The sequence below is a fragment of the Bidens hawaiensis genome, unplaced genomic scaffold, assembly GCF_021521415.1.
Source record: "Bidens hawaiensis isolate Kalapana, Puna unplaced genomic scaffold, B.hawaiensis_p1.1 tig00003510_1, whole genome shotgun sequence".
NCBI classification, from domain to species: domain Eukaryota; kingdom Viridiplantae; phylum Streptophyta; class Magnoliopsida; order Asterales; family Asteraceae; genus Bidens; species Bidens hawaiensis.
This window is the reverse complement of record NW_027491198.1, coordinates 1,809,552-1,831,140: the sequence shown is the minus strand read 5'-3', so window position 1 is coordinate 1,831,140 and position 21,589 is coordinate 1,809,552.

The following is a 21,589-nucleotide window of genomic DNA, read 5'->3' as shown; positions in this document are numbered from 1 at the left end:
TAAGAATAAGAAAGAAGAACCTCATGTAAATACCATTGAATAATGTTTGATCCTATTCATGAAGATTCCATAAATATTCCATTCCAAAAATGGAAACAATTGAGATTTTTTTAGAAATTGGATGCAGTTGCTAATTCATGTTCTGGCATGTACAGAATGAAAACTTCATTCTCGATTCTACGAGAATTTTTATGTAAGCCTTTCATTTTCTTCCCTTCGATGGAAGTTTGATTTTCCCAGAATGTATCCTAATTTTTGTCCCAATTCTTCTTCTGATGATCGATTCAACCTTTGATCAAAAAGATATACCTTGGTTATATTTCATCTCTTCAACAAGTTTAGTAATGAGCATAACAGACCTATTGTTCCGATGGAGAGAGAAACCTAAGATTAGCTTTTCGAGAAATTTTCAAACAAACAATTTCAACGAAATCTTTCAATTTCTCATTTTACTATGTTCATCTCTATGTATTCCTCTATCCGTAGAGTACATTGAATGTATAGAAATGGCTATAAAAGAGTTTCTCTTATCCTTATTAGCATCTACTATAGATGGAATGTTTTTATGCAGTGCTAACGATTTAATAACTATCTTTGTAGCTCCAGAATGTTTCAGTTTATGCTCCTACCTATTAGGTGGATATACCAAGAAAGATGTACGGTCTAATGAGGCTACTATGAGATATTTATTCATGGGTGGGGCAAGCTCTCTATTATGGTTCATGGTTTCTCTTGGCTACATGGTTCATCCGGGGGAGAAATCGAGCTTCAAAAAATAGTGAATGGTCTTATCAATACACAAATGTATAACTCCCCAGGAATTTCAATAGCACTTATATTCATCACTGTACAGCCCCTTCTCATCAATGGACTCCTAACGTATACGAATGAGTGCGGTTCGTTCGTTAAATTCCTACCTCTCTATCTATCTTTGAGATATTTGGAATTTTCAAAACTCCATGGACATACAGGAGAGAAATGCTATCCCCACTCGGACCAAGACATAACTTTTACTTGTTCAAATAACAATTAAGGTGAAACAGGGTCATGAACGACGAATCTCTTTATGATGAACAAATCCATTTTGCAAGTTCGTTATTACGGGTACTTCCTACAAAGGATCAAACTAATGACGTATACAATACTTGAATTCTCGGTGTAGATTTTGCATAGTTGGTTCTCATCCTTCAGAGACTACGAGTGTAATAGGAGCATCCATTGACAAAAAGGGTCCTTGATCAGATATTTCTCTATGAAAAAGACGAATTAGAGTTTGAAGAGGGGGAGGGAGAAGGATCCCTCGACCGAAAACAGATAGGATTTATTTAATCACATAGTTTGGATCCTAGAATATGGCCCCTTATTTGATTGTATCGAAGGGCCCAATGAATTGGGATTTCGTTATTGGTCCAGGTCATTTCGGGGCAAGCGTTATGATGAAGAGGATGAACTTCAAGAGAATTGATTCGGAGTTCTTGCAGAACGAGCTTCTAGAGAATGATTCTGAGTTATTTCAAAGTGGAACCGTGGAGTACTAGAAACGAGATAGATCTTCCAAAGAACAAGGCCTTTTTCGAATAAGCCAATTCATTTGGGGACCCTGCAGATCCACTCTTTTTCCTACTCAAAGCTCAGCCCTATGTCTTAGTGTTTTCACATCGAGAATTATTTGCAGATGAAGAGATGCCAAAGGGGCTTCTTAGTCCCCAAAAAAAATTCTCCTACATCTATATAAACGCTGGTTTATCAAGAAGACACAAGAAAAGTACTTCAAATTGTTGATTAATCGCTAGAGATGGCTTAGAACCAATAATTCATTATCTAACGGATCTTTCCGTTCTAATACTCTATCCGAGAGTTATCAATATTTATCAAATCTATTCCTATCTAACGGAACACTATAGGATCAAATGACAAATGCATTCTTGAGAAAAAGATGGCTTTCCCCGGATGAAATGAAATTAGATGCATGGATTACGAAAAGGATTTCCCATTCCTTAACCGGAATGATATGTGGCCATGAAAGGCGAAGGAAGGCTGGAATGCTAATAGGCTTCTATTATTGAATTCACCAAACCCGACAGTACCTGTTTAGGGATCATCCAGTGCCAAAGTCACTAAATGGATAAGTCACCAATCCCTAAATCGGACTATTGGGTTATGGGCGGTCATTTTACAAGAGGTTTATATTCTACCCTTGTGTGATTCCCGTTGAAGCATATACTCGAGGGGTTGGTGGAGGGCGGACGATTAGAAATTTTAAAGTAGACTCCACATTCATTAGATAGAAAAGATGACCAAGAGTGATCTGCTGTTGAACTTATTCCAAGAGAGCTCGCATCAAATCGGTATTGCTATTCGAGCTCTCTTATTGAATTGCTCATTAAATGAGTATTCTCAATATTATGCCTTGAAGAGGACTCGCACCTCCACGCTCTTTAGCACGAGATTTGAGTCTCGCGTATCCATCATTTCACCACCAAGGCATCTTGAAAGTGAATCGTACATGAATATGATATCTATTTAGTGTGATGTATGAAATATTGGAGTTTTGGAGTCTTTCTATTGATCGGCCATGCTATATATGCCCGAATTGGACATCCAATTTCCTCAATTTGAATTATCCCAAGAATGCCTTATATAGATATCCAAATATATAAAAAAGATGGACAATCAAACCTATTTATTGATTAAATAGAAGCCCAAAGAGGTTAATAGGGTCCAAATAACGAGAGATATGTAAAAAGCAGGCCAACGACGTAGGGATCTATATGTAAACATAGTATCTATTTAGATACGCTCAAATGACCCCTTCCCACAATGAGAATGTATATAACCCTATTCCGGTCTGTCCGATATGAAATGAACTTATAATCATAGAATCGACTTGATCATCATATTATAGATTAAAAGTTCATACCATTGCCATTTTGGGCGGAACAGATCTACTAATTCTTTGATTCCAGTTAGTAAGAGGGATCTTGAACTAAGAAATAGACCATAGAAACTAAAAATGGGTATCCTGAGTAATTGCAATAATCAGATTTATTGATATTCCTAGTATAGTAGATGCTATCACACATACAATCATACTCAATTAGATGGAATTGTTTGATCTTAAAAGGGATCTTCTATAATTTCGCACGTGAGGGGTTATTTTTTTGGTTTCGTCAAGTCATTAATAACTTGATTATTTTTAGATAATAGTAGATAGAAACAACGCTTGTAAGGAGTCATATTAAAACCGTCTAATATAGGCTGACCTACCATCCACACTAGAATAAATAGAGTTTTCCAAAATAAACCTGCTAGTGGAGGAAGACCTCCTAAGTATAAGAGGCATAGGGCTAAAGATAGAGCCAAAATAGGATCTTTAGTGTATAATCCTTCATAATCTCTAATGTTCTCAGGTCCGGTACGTAGACATAATAAGACAATGCAAGCAAAACTTCCTAGATTCATGGAGATACAAAACATCATATAAGTTATCATGCTTGCATATCCATCATTTAAGTCTCTGTAAGTCCCAAATCAAGATCTTTCAATGTGATATCAACAAACTCGTTGTTAGGCGAAACTAACAACAAAGTGATTCAAGAATAATAAATAACAAACACCAAACAAAACACGATATGCTTCAAAACACACGTTATATTAACATCGGGTGCTTAAGCCCTCAAATAAACGATTATAATATGATTGGAATGCAAACCCTTGTAACCTACTGACCACCCACAACTTTGTTAATGATCGACGCCTTCTAATGACCTAATACAAAGTGTAAATATAGCATATCACACTACGGCCCAAGCCCAAAAGCCCACCAAAAACATGGTGTTTTTGGTGTTACATATATATATTACGCCCAATAAGATCAAGTGTAAACCAACTAATAAGCCTAGCCCAACAATCTACCCTTTGGTTTATAGCATTATCTTCATTCATGTTCCATAACTTCAGCATCAGCTTCACGGTAAGGACCTGCCCATAAACCAGTACGGATTATTGATCCCACCATACCTGTATACTCTTTAGCAGGTGGCTCATAAAGTGGTTCAACTTCAATTTGAAAGCCGTTAAGAGTCTTGATATCTTTCTCTCCAAACTTCAGAAGGTCTCGTGGATTAACAATACGATACTAACCCTTCCTTAGCCTTATAACCAATGTAGCAGTCTCACCATCATAAGCCCAAAACTTCATTTCATCAAGAGCACCTTCAGGAAATCTCTTGGTAATCGGAATTGACTTTACTTAGGCAGTTGGAGGCCACATAGCATTCAACATCGGGTTGTTTGTGTAGGGATCACAAACCCCTTTTGCTTTCTTAACAAATGAATCAGAAGTGGGCATGTCGGGAAACCCTCTCTCTACCTGTTTGTTTAAGAAGTTCTAGAACGTGGTAGCCTTTGGATCATGATTTGGGTTGTGGAAAGAAGCTTGTATCAAATCACTTAGATAAACTCTCGTCCACGAACCAATATCTTTCATCTTCTTATAGTACCCCATATTCCTAGACTTAAACTTGACCTACCACATTTCTTTCTCAATATCATATCCCCACGAAACAACTCCTGAGCGATCACCATATTTATCAGAGAACCCCTTTTGGAGTTCCATCACGAATTTGTCTGGATGAACAGAATACACAACGTTCTGATTGGAGTTTTTCATAATCAGAGTCTTCTTTCTTATTCTCTCTATTTGTTCAGCGGTCTTAAGGGGGGCGGTTAACTATTTCTCCAGTTGCTCAAAGGTAACAATGTTGAAGCAGGACACAAACTGGATCCACTAATATCAGGCACATCAGAAGCATCTTGCTTACCACCATCAACTTCATCACTGCTATAATCTGCTCCCTTGAACTCATTACCGAATCGTTTAATGAGTTTATGTTGCAAATCAAAGTACAGAGTAGTGAGACCACCCATGCTAACTTGAAGCTCTTGAATCTTGGAGTCCTTGTTTGTGTTGCTAGTTTCAAACTCTTGGATATGAACATCTTTAACCACATAATCTTGTTCGAGCTCAAAGACCCTGTGTTTTAAAGCATGGACATCAACATGTTCGAGTTCTATGGCAATACCTTTACCCTTGTCTTGTAATAACTTGTCTTGCATAGAGAGAATGTGGGGAATCTTTTTAGTGGCACTCGAGCTTCCTTGACCAATTGGATCAAATGATCCCGAGGGTTCAGTAGTTGACTGGACGTGAGCTTCATAATCAAATTCATGTAATATCTCATCGTTATCTTGATCTTGTGTTTGTGGAGCCTCAGTAGACGGGCTCGGATCTGACTGAGTCTCAATGATATGCTCAGTTGGTGTAGGTTGAACGGTTTGCACAGAATCACTTGCCAACACACCAGGTCTTGGATCTTTCTTTCTACGTTTGTGTGAGATAAGATAAGATAAGTTGCTTATCATCTCATTGAACACGAACTTTGAGTAGTTGTAATTCCAGTCCATGATCAAAGCAACAACAGCCGACATTTGAGTGTGGCTAATCTCATCAGAGCCTCCCTTTATTCCCGAGACACATGTGAAGAATGTGTGAATCAAAAACCTCCAATATGGATGAAATAACTTCTTGATAGCCGAAGAATAAACTCTTTCATAACCCATACGCTGCACAATGTCTACCACAACCTCGCTTGAATATTCTGTAGGATAATCAGGTTGATCACCAAACAACCGCACTTCATGTATAATGGCTTCAGAGATAACCACCGGTCTCTTCTGTATAGTTGAATCAATAGTAACCACTCTCTCGACACCTTGCTGATTAATTGAGGCATGGTTCCAGAAGTATGTCACCATCTTCTTGCAGATTACAAGATTTTTTCGTAATGTGTGAGAAATCCTGTATGTGTTCAGCCAAACGATCATAGATTTAAATTTCTTATGAGCTGGAGGAGGATCAAACAGGCATCCAACAATATTGTGCGAGTCAACATACTTGAGAGGTGCTTGATCAGTCATGAAGTACCCTTGTGTGTGAAACATACTCTCCATTAATTTGTTGAATGTTGTGCAGTTGAGATATGTCTCATGTTATGTGCCAGGAACAACCACTATCAACATACCAAGGTATGATAATATTCCTCCATAGCTGTTCCTGCACGATGTGCGAGATTAATTAGTATTTGGTACCCAGTCCATAGTAATGATGGGTACTCCTTATTCATCTATGCAAGATACAGGTTTCCATGACATGTCTTCATGGTTATCTAAGATCGAAGAGGAAGCTTTTAGTGATTTGGAAACTGAAGATTTAGGCAACCTTTTGTAGTCGGGTTTTTTTGACTAACGCAAAGAGTTGTCTTTGTCTCCGGTTTGTGGACGGAAGTCACGTTGGATTTTGGTTTCCAGGTCGATTTTGATCTAGAGGGCGGCTTTGGTTTCAGGACCGAAATCGATTTTCCATTTTTCCATCACGCCTTTGAAACATGGCAGACTTAGTCTGATGGGATTTCAACCTGTCAGCCTTGTTTCATTTCCAATCACCATCATAGGGATTTTCCCTGTAATATCTTGATTTTTTAGAATTAAGTTTATTAAAGGTATTTCGAGGCATATTCCTCTGTTTATGTACGTAGTATGGGACATAAGGACTATGTGGACAATTTCTAGCAATTTGTCCATGAATGCCTCAATTAAAACACGTTTGGCTGTTAATAAAAAATTCGTTGTGGTTAACCCCTGGTTTTGACCTTTTGTGAGAGCCAGTTTGCCGCGTTTTAGCCTGAACATTTGATTTATTACAATCATGCACACATGAGCTCTCTTCTTTAACAAACTTAGGTGACAAATATTTATCCAAAATCATATTTTTATCAATTTTATTGGAAACCACATCACGAGTTTTAAATGTCTTAGAAGAATTAACCAAACAATTGTCTTTGCTCTTAAAAATAGAGCCCACACAAGCATTAGTAGCAATATAATCTAAAGCAGGTAAATTTAAAGAAACAGTAGAATTAAAGTTTTTATTAGTTAAAATAAATGATTCTTCCTGCTCATCAGTCCAATCCTCTATAATTACTTCATCCGCACGCGAAGTAGACACATTAGTATCGTTCACTCTCAAGATAGGTTCATAGGTTTGAATGAATCATGACCAACACTCTCATTTGTACACTGCTTACCATATTGCATAATTGTGCAATCTCTTCCTCTTCTTTAGTAAGAGAAAGCTCAGTGTAGTTATTTTTTTGTGGAGGTGGAACCTCAGTATACCCAATACCCTCACCCTTTTTTCTTTCCATTTTAGCTGTTTTTAAATCATAGATTCAACAACGACACTAGAGACATCAATTTTCTTAAAGTTGAATTCGGCGTTTTCAAATTTATTAGTTAATTTTACAATCTCTAACTTATAAAGCATCTAACTTGGCGGTTAGTTCGGCAATTTGTTGTTTTTCATCTAAGTGGTGACAACACTTTACGCTAAAATCCTTTTGCAGTTTAGAGAAATCCTTTTGTTGTGCTTCTAGTTTTTCTTTTAAAGATTTTTCAAGTTTCTTAAGGGTGAGATTTTCATATTTTATGGCTTCCATTTCTCTAATCAGGTTACTATTGTGTACTTTATACAATTCTACCTTTTTAATGCAGGATTGAGAACATATCATAACTTACCTCAGATGAGCTGGAAGAAGTGGAGGCCTTGAAGGCAAACTGAACATCATTTACTAGCTCTTCTGCATCGTTCTCTTCTTCAAGAACATCAATCTGAGCAAGGTTCGCAGTCTGATTGTTTATGTTAAGTGCTTCCATTCGGTCACTCCAATCAAACGGCTGAGCCACCAATCCCCACTCAATCTCTCTAGCACTAGCTGCATTTTCTTCCCTAGCACCACCCACTGGAACCAGTGCCCTTTCCCTATTTCCCTCCTTGGCTGAATTCGTGCATTAACGAGCGAAGTGGCCCGGCTCGTGACAGTTATAACACCTCAGAGTGTCTTTATTGAATCCCACCTTCTTGTTAGCTGTCAAATTCCAGTTGTTTCTGCCTGTTCTCTTGGTTAACTTCTTTGCTCTAAACACTACCATGGCTCTTTGCCAAGAAATATCCATTTCCTCCACATCATCAGGATGGATTTGATCCAATTCAGCAACAACGACTGGATGAACCAAATCTCTAACAAGAAAAGCATAGTAGCTTCATGAATCCTGCCATTAATGCAATGTTTACTTGAGTCTCCTTTGGAATAGTAGGAACTTGAGTGGGAAACCCAAATTGACTAGGAAACCCAACAGCCGATTGAGGCTTAGTTGGTTGAGCAGTTTGTTGAAAGAACACATGAGTAGGTTGTGGTGGTGGCTGTGCAAATTGCCTTAAGAAGATCTAAACATTGAGAAGTTGTTATGATCTTGCGGTGGTTGAGCATACTGACCTTGAGATGCTTTAAACATTGAAAAAATATCTTGTGATACGAGGGCATTATTAGAAGCAGTACTGTAGCCAACCACATTGTAGGAGTTAGCATGATTAATGGTACGTTTCTTGTCATCCATGTCACAGAACTTAATGATTTCCATCACCTCTGACAACGTTAATCTGGCTAGGTTCTTTATCTTTTTGATCACTGCAACATTCATGTCCCAGCTTTAAAGTAGAGAGTTGACCAGCTTGTTATTTGTCTCAATAAGAGTCAGATTAATATTTGTAGTTAGCATCTCAGTGACCAAAGTAACAAATCTTTGAAGTAGTTTCTCCAAAGACTCTCCCAGAACATGATTGAACATATTAAACTTTTATCGCACCAGATCCTGTCGACTCCTTCTCATATCCTCATTTCTCTCATACACCTCAATAAGGGCTTACCATAACCCTTTTGCAGACTGTAACTCTCTGAATCCTTGAGCGATTTTAGGTGAAAGTGCCATTTTTAGAGTGGAAAGAGCCTTCTCATCCTCCTTAATCTTTTCAAAATCCTCGTCGTAGTACATTTCCACGGACTTTACAGCTACTTCACCATTTTTAGTCTCATAAGTGATAGGTTGGGGACCGCTGAAAATGCTTCTCCAAATCTTTGCATCCCTCATCTTCACGTACTTTTTGAACCTGAACTTCCACTCAGCAAACCCCTCATGAGACAGTGTACGGGGTACACGAGTGGCCGTTCCCATAATGGAATCCAACTCTTGATGCAATGCAGCATTGGATGAAGTGTTACTTAACTGGTCCATCTCAATTAAGAATTCATATAACAGTCCAATAGGCCAATTGTAAGTCCAATCAACAATGGACCAATATATCAAGGCCCAAAACCTAAATGAAAACCCGAGAACCTAAGAGCAGAGAACACAATAGTTGAGAATACACTAGCCGAGAACACCCAGTTGATTCCAATAACCCTTGATCTGAGTAGAGATCACCAAACATAACCCGAGAACGTTTAATCATTTCCGAGAACTCGTGATCTGAGCCGAGAACCCCAAATTGCTTCCTTATATAGAAAAGAAATAGAAAGAAGACAAGAAATGCCATATGTTATGTGAATGACACCAAAAGTATGTTAAATGAACAAAAGTATATTAAATGAATGGAATTGGGATATGGATGTAATACAATGAAATAGAGCCACTTTTAGGTTCCCTATGAAATGAGGCATGGAGGGGAGCCACTACGAAGAAGTTCGGGGAGTTACGAAGGAAACTTCGAGCTCATATTGGTCATGAGTTGAGAACGGGAATGGAACTCTATGAGATCGAATCTCCCTTTGTTCCTCAATAGCTCAGTGGTAGAGCGGTCGGCTGTTTCTGGGAGGGGTTATTCGTCTTCCTAGTCTTCGACACAAGAAAAGGATTTTTTACACCCTTTTCTTGTGTCTAAAATTAGAAAGGAACAAATAGAACGGATAAATGAATGGAACAAATATTTCTGAGAGGGGTTATTCGTCTTCCTAGTCTTCGACACAAGAAAAAGATTTTTTCACCCTTTTCTTTTGTCAAAATAATAATAATTCTTTATCTTTATACTGTTCGTCAAACATTCCTAGTTTTATTTTTGATTTTTTAGAGACGTATCATAACGTTTTTAGAGTTATTACATATTTTTTTTTCTTATTATTATATTATCTTATAATAATGAATTATTACCTATACTATAAATATAAATGTGGTAGACAAACAAAAGAGGAGGGGAAAATTTATTAAGTAAATAGAACTTATTCAATGAACTTATAAAAAAATCTTTAATTATTAAGAACTCAACGGGACCTTCTCCCTCAAATCAGACAACGATCCAATAAGTACATTAGTTCGCCTCTCGATTTTCTGTGAAAGAAGGGACATAGAGCATAATTGAATTCCGAAGTGGTTTCCCTTATTTTTTTCAGGATTCTGTCGAAGAAAGAACCGTGGGTAAAACAGTACTCATTATGGAATTGGTTAAAAATATTGCCAAAGCTCACGAAGGCGTATCTGTATTTGGCAGTCGGTGAATGGACTCGTGAAGGAAATGATCTTTAAATGGAAATGAAAGAATATGGAGTAAATAATGAACAAATATTGCAGAATCAAAAGTAGCTCTAGTTTACGATAAAATGAATGAACCACCGGGAGCTCGTATGAGAGCTGGTTTGACTGCCCTAACCATGGCGGAATATTTCCGAGATGTTAATGAACAAGACTTTCTTTTATTTGTTGACAATATCTTGCGTTTTGTCCAAGCAGGATTTGAAGTATCCGCCTTATTGGGTAGAATGCCTTCCGCCGTGGGTTATCAACCTACCCTTGGTACCGAAATGGGTTCTTTACAAGAAATAATTACTTCTACCAAAGAATGGTCCATAACTTCTATTCAAGCTATTTATGTACGTGCAAATGATTTGACCGACCCTGCTCCTGCTACGACGTTTGCACATTTAGATTCTACTACCGTACTATCAAGAGGATTAGCCGCCAAAGGTATCTATCTAGCAGTAGATCCTTTAGATTTAATGTCAACTATGCTACAACCCCGGATCGTCGGTAAAGAACATTATGAAACTGCACAACAGGTTAAGCAAACTTTACAACGTTACAAAGAACTTCAAGGTATTATAGCTATTCTTGGATTAGACGAATTATCCGAAGAAGATCGTTTAACCGTAGCAAGAGCATGAAAATTTAAGCGTTAGAGTCGAAGTTTTATTGGACACTAATACCAATAAAGAATAATATTTGTATTAAGTGTTCGTCAATTCCAGTCCAACTATATATAGAAAATCTTTCTTCTTTATAGAATATAGAATTTATTATATATTCGTTGCTAGGATTTTGACATGTGTATACCTAGATTTCAACTTAATTTATTGATCATTACATATAATACAATTAAGATATTGTATGAAATTATGATTTCTTCTAGTCTCCTTTGAGAATTGAAGGATTTTTGATTGAGTGGAAAAAGAATGATTTTTTTGTCTACCTTACTTTCTACATTTTTCCTTATATAAATAACTCAATCAAAATGCAATTATCTCGACCAAAAAAATGTCTGTTATTCTTAATATTTTTAGGTTGATCTGTCTTAATTCTTCCCTTTATCCGAGTAGTCTTTTCTTCGACAAATTGTCCGAAGTCTATGCTTTTCTGAATCCAATCGTAGATGTTATGCCAATCCTACCCCCTATTCAATGCTGGAATCTGACCCGCTATTAATGTGGGTATCTATGTTTCCAGATTGGGGTCTGCAGCTCAAACTAAAGCTATGAAAAAAGTAGCCGGTAAATTGAAACCGAAACTGGCACAATTCGCAAAATTAGAAGCTTTTGCACAATTTTCTTCTGATCTCGATAAAGCTACTCAGAATGTCTCCGCAATACTTTTTATCAAAAAAATGGTATTTTTTTACTCTGGTAACTTCAACACCTTTTCTTTTGGGGTAGAAGGCAAATAGAGGAAGCATATAATCAATACACTATGACGACTAACTATACCAAATCTTTTATGGTTTTCATTTCTAATTTTAGATATGAATATGAAATAAATGACTTCATTTTGGGCACATAGCGGGAATCGAACCCGCGTCTTCTCCTTGGAAAAGAGAAATTTTACCATTCGACTATATCCGCTTTTTGTTTCGTTCTTGATACACAATATGTTTATAATACACAATATGTCCACACGTGTATGATATATCTGTTAGAGCATATTTGTGCAGTGCTGGGCCAGAGACCCTCTTCAGATTGTGCCCAAATATTTTATTAGTTTGAATGAAATATTCATTTTTTTCAAGAACAAGAAGTGGCCCCCCCTTCTAATCTAAAAATCTATTTTTTTCATTTCTTTTCTATATTTATATTGATTTTGGGGACTTTTATTGAATGTGAATGTGTCTCACAACCAAGAATAATTAAGAGGGTCATTTTGGTTTTGGATCTAGGAGAATAGGTTCAAGAGATGAGAGAATTAAGGATACCCACCAGAAAGACTAATCTAATCCATAATGATGTACCTGAAAATACAACATTTTTGTTACTTGACCAATACATACATGGTTACCAGATACCCACAGAGAGGCACATTACAGTACTTGTATGCTTCTAGCCGGAATTTTATTAAAATGGGAGCGTATGGATTGATTCAGATTAATATGGAATTATTACCACACGCTCATTCTATATTTTCTCCTTGGTTGATGATAGTAGGCACGATACTAATAATCTATGCAGCTTAAACATCTCCTGTAACTCACTGGAGGCCTGAAAACAAATAGAAAATGTGTACATACGAGATATGCAGCAACAAGAAGAAGGAAAATGATTGCATAGAGTAATTCTCGAACATTTGTCAGATGTGTCGATATCAGTGGTGACTCATTATTTCGATGAATCATTTCTTCGGACATAAGAAGATTATGGTAACACTTACTCGAAATCTCATTGATTAGATTCCATTGTGGAAGAAATCATTTTTTCTGAAGAATTCTCCATGATGTAACTGATCCATGTATAATATCATGAAAAATGGTTACAAATTTTTGGGTGCTACTTAGTATCGGCAATAGGTCTAAAAAAGTATCTAAAAATAAAAACTTTAGATATCTGTACCCTGTCAAAATAAGGAACCATGGCATATATATTTGGAATAGATTCCATTTTGAGAGAGTTGAATAAGCATTATCTCGTTGAAATGTTCTTTACATATGCCCTTTCTCAACACATTTCTTTAGACAAAGACTCCGTTTTTTCCTCTTTTTGGATGATAAAGATTTCTCAGAACATTTGTAAATCCTAGAGCTCCTTCACTGGCCCAGGAGCACCCCCTCGAGTAAAAGCTTCTACAGCTGGTTGACCAAAATGAGGATCCCATCAACAATGGCTCATTATATCAAGGCCCAAAACCCGAGAACCTAAGAGCAGAGAACACAATAGCTGAGAATACACTAGCCGAGAACACCCAATTGATCCCGATAACCCTTGATCTGAGTAGAGATCATCAAACTTAACCCGAGAACCTTTAATCATTGCTAAGAACCCCAAATTGCTTCCCTAGAATGACCAATTGTTGCCGATAACCATGATTGTTGCCCGAGAACGATTAATTGTTGCCGAGAACCTGGTTTGAGACCCGAGAATGATCAATTGTTTCCGAGAACCAATGTTGATCAGCTGAGTTTTGGTAAACAAATCAAATCCCGAGAATTCAGGGATTTGAATTAACTTCCAGAGATCAAATCAGTTATCTTCAAAAAATATCTCAAACAAACCTCGATGAACATGAAGAACCTTGGAATACCCGTTATCTTGATTTCCTGAAAAATATCCACTGAATATCAACCAAAACATGATCTTGAATCTTTGATATCACCAAAATCAAGCCTAGAATAGGTCTATAGGCTCTAATACCAATTGTAAGTCCTAAATCAAGATCTTTCAATGTGATATCAAGAAACTCGTTGTTAGGTGGAAACTAACAACAAAGTGATTCAAGAATAATAAATAAAAAACACCAAACAACACACGATATGCTTCAAAACACATGTTATATTAACGTCGAGTGCCTAATCCCTCAAATAAACTATTACAATATGATTGGAATGCAAACCCTTGTAACCTACTGACCACCCACAACTCTGTTAATGATCGACACCTCCTAATGACCTAATACAAAGTGTATATATAGCATATCACACTACGGCCCAAGCCCAAACATAAGCCCACCGAAAACATGGTGTTTTCGGTGTTTTATAAATATATATATATATATATTAAACCCAATAAGTTCAAGGGTAAACCAATTAAAAAGCCTAGCCCAAAAGTCTCCAACAATTATTCCAATAATAACATATCTGATTTACCCTATTGACGAATATGCAAGCATACGTTTCATGCTTGTTTGAGTAATAGCAATGAGATTCCCCATTATCATGCTAACAATAGCTAGGATTTCAAGAATAAGATGTCATTCGTTTGATGAGAAAAAAAAGGAATATCGAAAATACGAGTTCCTGAAGCTGAAGCAGCTACTTTCGAAGTAACAGAAAAAAGAGTAACGTCTGGAGTGGGAGAGTTAGAGTTGAAAAGAGGATTCCTCATTTCTTTCTTTCATTCAAAACCGTGTATGAGACTCTCGTCTCACACGGCTCCTAAGTGATAAAAGAAAGAATAAATCACATTCTTTATATTATGATTATCTTCCTCGCATATGTATAAGACCGAATCCATCCGATTTCTAAAGAAAGATTACTAATCCTTAACTTTTCGAGGAATCCTTCATCAGTGGTTGTGAATGACTGATTTTTTCAATCTTTTCGATCTTGGTTCCGTAGGAGCAAGTTAGAAAGTAGAACCATTTGATTTGATTCCTTCTCAATAGCCATGAGATGATCATATTTTCCGGTCGCTTGAGAAAAGAAAGATCTTGTTGTTTCTTCAACAATTTCTGATCTCTAGTGGACCTTGTAGTAGGATTCGAACCCAGATGAAGTTCTAACCATCTGTCAGAGAAAAAAGAACGAACGGATCTTGTAGGATTCCCAATCTTGTAGGATTCCCAATAAATTCTTCTGCTTCTCACGTTCCGTGAATAGTCGGGACATTGAGGAATATCCAGAAAGGCATTTCGGGAATCAGTTTGATTCTATTTATGTTCCTTCCTTTTGAGGAAAGGAAGGATCTCAAAGAGGCGATCTTTCTTTTAGTTGTTGAATCTCTTTTTGATTGAGCAATGTGTGATAATGATCTCTGAAATGATCAAAAAAATCCTTTCAATTGGCTAGAATCCCTTACTTGAATGAAACCAGATCTGGTGGAAAAACAATTACTATTTGACGATACATTCCATACCTTTGAATCATCCCTATAATACACAAATACAAACTCCAGATATTTGAGATCTTTCTCTTTGAATAATTTCTCAATTCCAGCGACGGTTTCATTAGATATCTTACAACTAGAATCACTCTTTTTCCTATCCAATCCCTCCACCACCGTGAACCCCAGTTAGATTTAGGCATGCTACACTGTTTAGTTATTGGGAGAACCTAAGTACTCTCTTTCGGATTAAGGAAAGAACTCTCATAGATCTTTTTTTCCTTTTGGAAGATACATGAGCGAAACAATCAACCTATTGATATTGGAAGACCCGACGGAATCTTCCTATCAAATAGAGATTTTTTCTTTTTACCATATTTCGATAGTTAATACGATATATAAGAACTGGCACTCTAAAGAGTATTACACCCTTGATCATGAAATATCTATTGCTTGTTGAACTGTGTGACTTGTGTGAAAGTAGGATACTCCAAATTCGGGAGTCAGTTTTATAAAACGTTCTTGGTGGAAAAAAATGTGAATGAAAGATCCCACTAAATCGAATTGGGTCCAAGAATCTAAGAAATAGTGAGAATTCTTGATCTCTCTCAATATCTCTCTAAATTTTAAAATCCGGGACTTGAATTCATGTCCTGTTATTGAATTCCTCCTGATTTGTTAGAACTAAAAGAATTCCATTTAAGCAACTCATTTATTTAGTTGAAAGATTCCATTTAAATTGGAATCTAGTCATTCACTATGACCCACTAAGCATCTATGGCTGAATGGTTAAAGCATCCAATTCATAATTGGTGATTTCGTAGGTTCAATTCCTACTAAACGCATGCCAATGGGACCTTCCAATAAGTATATTGGAATTAGCTCTGTATCAATGAAATCTTATCATCCATACATAACGAATTGATGTGGTATATTCATATCATGTTGTATGAATAGTAAGAATTAGTAGTCTTATTGAGACTAGAAGTCATGGGGAATCAAATCTATTTATGGATGGAATCAGTTTTGCAGTATTTACAGACAAAAGTATTCGGTTATTGAGGTAAAATCAATATACTTCTAATGTCAAATAAGGACCAACTATGACAGAAATAAAGCATTGGATCGAACTCTTCTTTGGTGTCAATGTAATCGCGATGAATAGTCATCGACTTCAGGGAAAGGCTAGAAGAATGGGATCCATTATGGGACAGACAATGCATTACAGACGTATGATCATTACGCTATAACTAGGCTATTATGTTCCACCTCTTAGAAAGAAAAGAACTTAAATCAAAATACTTAATAGCATGGCGATACATTTATACAATACTTCTACCCCAAGCACACACAATGGAACCGTAGACAGTCAAGTGAAATCCAATCCATGAAATTAATTGATCTATGGACAACATCATTGTGGTAAAGGTCGTAATGCAAGAGGAATCATTACCGCAAGGCATAGAGGGGGAGGTCATAAGCGTCTATTCCGTAAATTTGATTTTATACTTTGATATATATATATATATATATAATTGATTTTATTCTTTGATATATGGTAAATTTAAAATACCAAGTACAACAAAAATGAGAAGGGTGAGAAGGAATCTAATCCACTAATCTTAAATTTGGATAGTGGAAATTAATTTAAAAAAAATTTGATGAAAATGGCATGAAGGTAATAATCCACTTATGATGAATTTCTTTCTCCACATGCAAGACACATGTCAATTCCTTCATCATTTTAAAACGTCAATAACCTTTTCATACGACATTTTTTTTACCGTAATAACAAGCATTTTTTTATCTTTAATGTGAATATCATATTGTTGTATAAAAATAAAAAAAAGTTAGTGGGTTTTTTTATATTGTGTTATTTAATTGTCCATTGTGTTTTTTAATTAAGTTTTTCTATGCATTGTTTATGGATTTTTTCATTGTCTTTTTCAATTGGTACTCATATTAAAGATAAAAATTAAAATAAAGATTATTTCATTGTATCTTTTTATTCACCACTGTGTCTTTATGCTCAAAATTTGTCTTTCTACAGATCATTGTGTTTTAGCCATTGTGCTCAACATTCACCTAACATGAGAAACATAGTATTATGTTCATTGTAAACCTCTAATAAAGTGACTTAAATACTCTAATTATGAGACTCAATTTACTCCACTTTAGAGTTTTGTATTCAATTCACCATATGAATAGTGTTAATACATGATTTTGCGTCTCGATCTTTGTTTTAAAGTATTTTGTAATTAGACTAATGTATAGGGGTATTTTGGTAAATGTATTACATTTGCTAATTTAAGGCTCACTCGTTAGAATAGCTAATAACGAATGATCTACGCGTGTTTATTCATCATCATTCGTTAGGCTATGTGTTCATTCGTTTAGTTAACGAATGAGTGTAATGTATTGATAGCGAATGAGGCTCATTCGTTAGGGCATGTCTAACTAATGAGCTCATCGTCTATATATACCCCTGTACGTTTATTTCTAACTAACAGTTCTGAATTATTTCAATTTTCTCTTGTTACTCAACTCAACTATTTTCTCAATACACACACTTACACACAGTTAACGTAATCAATCCTAAACCTAAATTTTTTTCATATCAATAGACTAGATCCGTAACGTAATATGCTAGTAATTGATCAGATCAAGGCTTCTCAAGTGGTATCAAAGCCTGATGTGTAATTGTGTGCATTTAGGATTGAATTTCGATTCAATTGATGTGTAATTGGACTGTTAATTGTGATTAATTGTTTCGTAATTGATATACGAATTGTTCAATACATAACTTGATTCATTAATGTCTTAATAATTGATGTTGAATTGAACATAGGATTTGATATGGGCTTAATTATAACTAATTATTAAAAGTATTTCCTATACTTTAAGGTACTTTTGAGTCATGTTTTTATTGAATATTATTATTAGTTGGTTCATACGTGGGGTTTTAAAGTTTCAAAAGAGAAATGAAATATTTTTAGTAAACTTGAAACCACGAGTTAAAACGAAGTATTCTACCATACTTGAGACCGTTGAAAGAAACATTAATCATGTTATGTTCATAAAAAAATTAACTACAAAAACTTTTATAATAATAATAATAATAATAATAATAATAATAATAATAATGGGGGCTTACGTTGATGGAGACTCAAAAGAAAAATATTAACATTTGCCATTTTAATATAAGATATTAAATTTATGTTTATGTAAAAAGATTGATAGTATCTTCAATATGACGGTGGAAAGTAGGCTTCTCAATTATTGGGGCCCACAAGAAAGAAATAAAAGAAGAGAAAGGAATATATATAAAAAGATACGAAAAGGGAAAAAAAGAACCCTAAGGGCAGTAAGTTGGAGGTCAGACGAAGTCAGGAGGCAGCCCTGGTTCGACCAGCAGATTTTGGAGGAGGCTTGCAATTCAAGATTATTTTTACCAAGGCATAATTTTTGGTTTGATTTTCTTGTGTTCATTATGAATTCAAATTTTAGACCTACTAGTTTTGTTTCGTTGATTATTATGATTGGCTAAACTGTTATACTGACTGGGTTTGGAAGAATACTTGTTAGACTCGTTTTATTTTTGGTTTTGGATTTCTTATTGATTGGTGATGCTTTGGTAAAGTTTTTATTTTATTTGGTTGTGATTCATATGCGTATTTGGTATTAATTTATAATCAATTTTTGTTCCATGTGCGTCTTTGTGAATGTCTTTCATGTATGGATGCATATTAGGTTGTTTACTGTGTGTTTACAACTAGTTTATGATATATAGTTGACGTATTCCATAGGAACGATAATTGAGAGTTTAGAGATACCTTATATTCTGCCACTTGAGAGACCGAGAGGTAATTAAGTGTCATCTGTTTTGGTATTTTGCGGGTTTGGGTAGTGATTGCACGGGAGTGAGTTACCCTACATTCCTTTAGATTCTTACAGATTCGAGTTATAACCGAATTAAATAAAATACTCCTTTACGCCTTAGGGTGATTTGTGATTTGAAAGACCGGGAGGTGATTTAGTCTTTGGGTACCTTAGCATAGTTAGGTAAGCTGAGACCAGGAGGTGATCCGAACCATTAAACCGTTGAGTTTTACATGATTTTTAGGGTTCTTATGTATTGTTGGTGAGACCGAGAGGTGATCTAGCGTACTTTAGTTATTCCTTAAATTTCATATTTTTAGAATACGGTACCAATCATAAATCCAATTCCGAGAGTTTACGAGTTGACTAGTAGGATTCCTTACCTAGGTAGTTGTTTCACCCTAGCTGAGTTCTAAACCGATTTGTCCATGTCTAGTTTTCGTGTCAGTTTTAGTTAAGTATTATTTAATTTATAGTTAATAAAAAACACAAAAATCAATAAAAATCAATTAATTAAGTTTAGTTAAGTTAGAGTCTAGTTTAGGTGTCGCTAGTGTCCTGTGGGTTCAATATCCGGACTTTATTAGGTTTTACTATAGTCGATAGGTACACTTGCTTGTCTAGTGGTCTAGCATTAGGAGAGTCTAGATTTATAAATTTAAAACTAGAGTGTCTAAGTTAGGTTAGGTTTTTAATAGACCGTTCAGCACATCAAGTTTTAGGCGCTGTTGCCGGGGATACTTAGGCGATAGCGAAACTAGCTTTGATTGAACTTATTTGATTAATTGGTCTTTTGTGTCTCGAGTTGTGGTGTGTCTTGTGAGTGGTATCAAAGCCTGATGTCTGATTGTGTGCATTTAGGATTGAATTTCGATTCAATTGATGTGTAATTGGACTGTTAATTGTGATTAATTGTTTCGTAATTGATATACGAATTGTTCGATACATAACTTGATTCATTAATGTCTTAATAATTGATGTTGAATTGAACATAAAATTGTTCAGTATGATTCACTGATCATATATGTCCGTTTAATTGTTATGACTTGTTCAAATTTGATTAAATCAGTTTTCGCGAGAAACTGTTCATCGTGCTAAAGGAATTTTGGTCAAATTGGACTGAATCTGAGATGTTTATGATGTTTGGATTGGTTTATTGAGGTTCGGAAATGGATTATGAGTCGTTTGAGTGGTTGATTATGTGATTTGATAGTGATTTGAACGTGTTTGGATTGGTTTGGAATTGGTTTAGATATGTTTTGAATCTGGAAATGATTAACACAATGAATGTTCATTCGTTACTTTCTTGAGCACATTCGTTCTTTTCAAGCTTCATTGGTTAGACGATTATTAAGTTGTTGTTGCCCTTTCTAACAACCTATTCGTTACACTGTAACCCTTCGTTACACTGTTCACTCGTTCATATTACTCACACTCATCCTTCTCACATTCGTGATTACTGTTTCTCATTAGTTAGCTGATTCATTATCTAATACATCACATTTGTTACTCTTTCATTCGTTATTGCTTATTTATTTGAACGGTACCATTTGATATCTCATTTGTGGTGTTCTTTCGTTACAAGATCCTCTCATTCGTTAATCAAAGTTTCTCATCAATTCTCTCAGTTTGTTAATCTGACATTTTTAACCCTTGAACTTGTGGCTTGGGGGCTTTGTCCTAAAGTTCTAGCGGAGTTCATTGCTTCGGCTCCGTTGACCCCCCTTGTTGAAGCCTGACAATGGAATTAGACCCATCGCGGTGGGGGCTATTTAGAAAAGATTGGTTTCGAAAGTCTCTATGTGTAAAGTAGGGAAAAAGGTGGTTGCCTATCTAAGGGATTTCCAATTCAGGCTTGCGATCCCTAATGGGGCAGAAGCGGTACTGCATAGTGCTAACAGGTTTCTGAGCGCGTTCCATTCTGACGGGTCGCTGACTATGCTCATTATTGATTTTCCTAGCGCCTTCAATGAGGTGGACCGGACGACCCTTCTCAGGGAAGTTAGCTGCAGATGTCCATCCATCTTCCCAAGGTTCCAGTTTTTATATGCCCGCCTCGCCCGATTATATGTGGGGGATACTCATATTGGGGCTTTTACCGGAGTGCAGCAAGGGGACCCCCTTGGCCCTCTTCTTTTTGCATTGGTCCTCCATCCGCTCATCCTTAGGGTGCAGGGACCTGTTCCTTGCCCTTCCATGCTTGGTATTAGATAATGGCACAATCATTGGTAAGGCTGAAGAGGTTGCTAGAGCGTTGGGCATTATTCGCTCAGAGGGGGGGCCTTTGGGGCTTAGGCTTAATATTCGGAAAAAGGAGATTTTCTGGCCGTCATGCGATGGTTCGTAGAAAGTGTCGGGTTTATTCCCTAGCGAGATTAGCAGGACTGTGAGGGGAGTTATACTCCTAGGGGAGCGGTTAGTCGGGATGCAGGGTTTATTCGGTCTTTGGAAACTAAAAGAGCTTTGAG